Source organism: Carlito syrichta, unplaced genomic scaffold (genome assembly GCF_000164805.1).
Source record: "Carlito syrichta isolate Samal-C Ts95f unplaced genomic scaffold, Tarsius_syrichta-2.0.1 Scaffold316030, whole genome shotgun sequence".
NCBI classification, from domain to species: Eukaryota; Metazoa; Chordata; class Mammalia; order Primates; family Tarsiidae; genus Carlito; species Carlito syrichta.
The window spans coordinates 248,314-253,410 of NW_007260126.1; positions in this window are offsets into that span (position 1 = coordinate 248,314).

Sequence of the window (5,097 nt, forward strand, 5' to 3'; positions counted from 1 at the left end):
AAGTTCAAATTCCCATTCTTCTACTTTCTGGATGAATAAAGTATTGAATCCCAGTTTTCTTTTCTAAAAAGTGTGAATTAAAGTGGGTTTTAACTTATTATGGCATTGTGAAAATTAAAGGAGATATGTATATAAGGCACTTTACATCAATGTCATCCTCTGAGTCACTCAAAATAAAAAATTTTATCTTTTTGTTTCTTTTTTTCCCCCAGTAGACTGTGGTAAATTTATCCCTTTCTCAATTGTTTTTCTGTTGTCCACATTTCTTTTCACTCTCATTCAAGATCACGTTCCAGTGTCCCCTCTTCTATACAGTTTTCCAGCCCAGAATTATGAATTTTTATTTTCTTACTACTTATCTGTAAGCTAATTATATACTATATTAAGATCTGCAATGGGTAAATTATTAGCATGTTGCTGTATCTGACTTGGCAATTGGGAATGCCTGGAGAACTTGAATTAGGTCTCTCTTGTTTCTGCTTGCTTTCTGCATAGTTGCCTGTGAGATCTAGAAACATGCAAATCAGACCATTTCATTCTACTCTCAACCTGCCAATAGTTTCCTATCACAATTCTGAGGAAATTCAAAGTCCTTTCCATAGCCTACAAGTCACAAGTCACATAATATTTGATCCTGGCCCTCTCTCATTCTTCACTGTATTCTACATTGTGTCCCTATATCTTCAAGCAACATAGGTGTCCTTACAGTTCCCAAAACATACTGTCCATTAATGCAGTGAAGACCTATGGCACACCAGCTATGAACTGAATACTATTTTAGGCATTTACGATTCATCAGTGATCACAGCAGATAGATACCTTTTCTTGTAGAGTTTCTACTGTAGTGGGAAAAGAGCAGAAACAAATGTAAAAAGTAAAAAAAATTGCATGTTAAAGGGGGATAAGGAAAACGAAATGAAGTAGAGCAAGTGAGGAGGGACAGGAACTACAGCAAGGGAGGAAGGGATTAGTGGGTTGTGATGGCAAATCCCACAGCATATTCTTTCCTCGGGCATTTGCAATTGCTGTTCCTCTTGCCTGGCTCTCTCTTCCACACAGTCAAGGGTTTCCTCCTTGTAAAAGTCTGCCTAAATGTCAACATTTTTGAAAGTCTCTATCTGAAGAGTTTAAAAAGGTACCCCTCTTTACTTCCTAAATCAGCTTTATTTTTTCATTGGATTTTCACCATATGCATATATATGTGTGCATGTGTGTGTGTATGTATATATATTATGAAAAAATGGACTTTTTTTTCTGTTCTATTAACTGTTTTATTCCCAGTACATAGGATATTGTTTGGCATAAAGTTGTTAATAAATAAATATTTATTGAATAAATAAATAGATAATAGTTCACTTCAGCTAATGATTATTAAGTTTAAAAGTAGAGAAAATAACATTGAACTTTAATAATTAACATATTTCTCAATAATGGGAAATAATTTTCATTTTAAAAATTCTGTTTTTGATACCCATCATACTTCTTGTCTGTATAACAATGACCCACCAGAAATTAAAGTTCTCTAAAATGAGATAATTCATTAATACAAGAGTTATTAACTGAGTGCCTATAATATTCCAGTCTTTGTATTAAGCACTGAGAATATAACAATTCAAAAGACAGATATGATTATTTTCTAAAAAGTCATCTTAATTATTAAAAAGTCTTTAACTACATTATTATAAAAACCAAAACACAAAGATTGCTTGTGAAGTTGACCATATAGCCTCTTTTTGGTTAAACCAACTTCAATAATTGTCTTAGAAACTTGAATTTTTTTGTCATATATGCTACTGTCTTCATTCTTCTTTGTGAACTGAGAGTGAAGCAAGATGTCCATCCTACCAAAGGCAATCTACAGATTTAATGCAATACTCATTAAATTACCAATATTATTCTTCTCAGATCTGGAAATGACAATGCAGAAATTCACATGGAATCATAAAATACCACAAATAGCCAAAACAATACTTAGCAAAAGAAACAAAGTGGGAGGTATCACACTTCCAGACTTCAAACTTTACTATAAAGCTACAATAATCAAAACAGCCTGGTAGTGGTACAAGAAAAGGCATATAGACCAATGGAGGTTAGAGACTCTAGAAGCAAAACCTCAATTTCTCAATCAACTCATCTTTGACAAAGCCCCCACCAACAACTAATGGGGAGAAGAGAATCTATTCAGTAAATGGTGCTGGGAAAACTGGCTGACCACATACAGGAGATTGAAATAGGACCCCTACCTATCACCACACACAAAAATCAGCTCTAAATGGATCAAAGACCTACATGTAAAACCTCAAACTATAAGAATCCTAGAAGTAAATGTCGGCAACACCGTTATGAAAATTGGAACAGACAACCAATTCCTGATCAACTCTCCAAAAGCGAATGCCATAAAAGATGAGATAGATAAGTGGGACCTCGTCAAACTGAAAAACTTCTGCAAAGAAAACAAGCCATCAAGAGAGTGGGGAGACAGCCCACAGAATGGGAAAAAAATATTTGCCAACTGTAAATCAGACAAAGGCCTAACATCCAGGATCTACAAGGAACTCAAACATGTTGAAAGGAAAAAACCAAACAACCCTATTTAAAAATGGGCAAAAAGATATGAATAGACACTACTCAGAAGACACATAAGCAGCCAACAGATGCATGAAACAAAGCTGAATCTCACTAATCATCAAAGAAATGCAAATTCAAACCACACTGAGATTCATCTAACTCCAGTCAGAATGGCGATCATTAATAACAAAAAAACAACAGATACTGGAGAGGATGTGGGGACAGGGGAACACTTCTATACTGTTGGTGGGAATATAAACTAGTACAACCTCTGTAGAAAACAGTGTGCCAATTTCTAAAAGATCTAAAATACAACCTTCCATACGACCCAGCAATCCTGCTTCTGGGAATATACCTGGAGGAACTCAAATCACTCTATGAAAAAGATACCTGCACACACATGTTTATTGCTGCATTATTCACAATAGCAAAACATGGAACTAACCATGCTGTCCATCAAAAGAAGACTGGATAAAGAAAATGTCATATATTTACACGATGGAATTTTATGCAGCCATAAAAAAAAAACAAAATTATGAACTTTGCAGCAACCTGGATGGAATTAGAGTCTATAATACTCAGTGATTTATCATAGAAACAAAGATCTGAGTACCACACGTACTCACTCATAAGTGGGCCCTAAACATTTATCATAATATAAGAAAGAAACCAGACTTGGTGGCTCAGCCTGTAATCCCGCGCCTTTGGGAGGCTGAGGTGAGTGGATTGCCTGAGCCCACGGGTTCGAGACCAGCTTGGGTAACTTGGAAAGACCTCATCTGTACAATAAATAAAAAATTAGCCGGGCGTGGTAGCGCGCGCCTGTAGTTCCAGCTACTTGGAAGGCTGAGATGGAAGGATCGCTGGAGCCCAGGAGGTCGAGGCTGCGGTGGCTGGGAGCGACCACTTCACTCCAGTCTGGGTGACAGAGTGAGACTCCAACTCAAAAAAAAAGAAAGGGATTGGCAGCAGTGGGGCACTACCGGGGAGAGGGGAAAGCACATAACATCAACAATGGTGACTACACTTTGCCTGTACGATGATCAAGTATGTACCTAATCCTGAATTGTACCCCACATTTTTAAAATTAAAAAAAAAGAAAGAGTGATGCAAAGGCCCCTCTCTGGCAATAGGCTGGGAGCATCTGAATTGGTGAATGTGGCTTTTATCGTTAGGAGCTCTGGTTCTGAGTACAATGCCACTCACTTGACTACTGAAATTGCCATGTAAAGAGTGGTTGACTGTGCATGCTTGATATATAACTTTTCTGTCTCAAATTGTCATATAAGCTAGCAAAAGCAATTCAGCCAAATCCCACAAGATGTAACCATCAGTTTTTAATCAATCACTAAATTTCCACCTGGACATGGCCAGAGTTTAAAAATGTGACCATTCAAAAGTGAGTAGAACTAGCTAATATTCTCATTTGGTATCAATTTACAGCAAGATATTAGAAATATATGTTACTTTCAACTAGGAAACAGAAATAAATAATTTTTCTAGAATAAAAAAATTGAGTAAGATTTTCATTATTTTTGCAATTACAATGCTAAATATGTTTTTCTGGCAATTCTAGATTTTCTCTCAGGGAGACAAAATGCAAACACATTGAAAAATCCATGTTTAAGTTACTCAACTTTTAAGGTTTATTATTCATAATACTGAAAATCATCTTTTAAAAAGTCACAAACTATACAAGCCTAACCATTTAAAAAGAAAGCTGCTTCTAGTAGAGTTACATTGACTAGAAAAATGAAAAGAAAGACTTCTTTATTGAAAGAAGATAAAACAGAAATGTGTCAAAAGTAAACATCCCACAATTAAATCTATTTATATTTGAAAAGAAAAAAAGTTCGTTCTTGAAAGCTCCAAGCAATAATGATTCATATGTGTCAAATTGTTCCTCTGGATCCAGAAAGGATGCTACAAAAATGATTTAATGTATCAACTTTTGTACTTTGGTAACTAGACTATAACTAAAACCCAGAACTATAAAAATATAAACAAATGTCTAAAGCTTAAGGTGAAAACAGCCAGAAAGACATATTTTGAAGCAGAGAATGGCCGATAAACTTTATGAACTGTGATGTCTACTATTGATTTTAAGTTGCTTTCTGTCTGGTGATGTAATATTGTGTGCTGTCCCAAAATTAGCAGTGAAAACCTGCATGAATGACACCTTGGGGAAGGAATATAATGGGATGTTTTCATGTATGAGCTAAAGAGGCTCAGCAAAGGAAAGAATCTGGTAGAAGTGGGACTGAGATGATCTCATATAATCAGAATTAAGCCTGAAGTATAAACCTGAAGTAAAAGGTTTCAGGTAAATGTAAAAATTCCTCTGGCTTCTTATCAAATATTAAGGACACTGACATATGACATTCAACAATTAAGTTTGCGAACTCATCCCAGAAAAAGTGCCACATATCTCATTCCTGAATATCACTACAATCATCTTCGAAATACTCCCCTTGGGAACCTATGCACCAACACCAGTTCCTAGTCCACCAATCAAAGCGATTTTGGAAC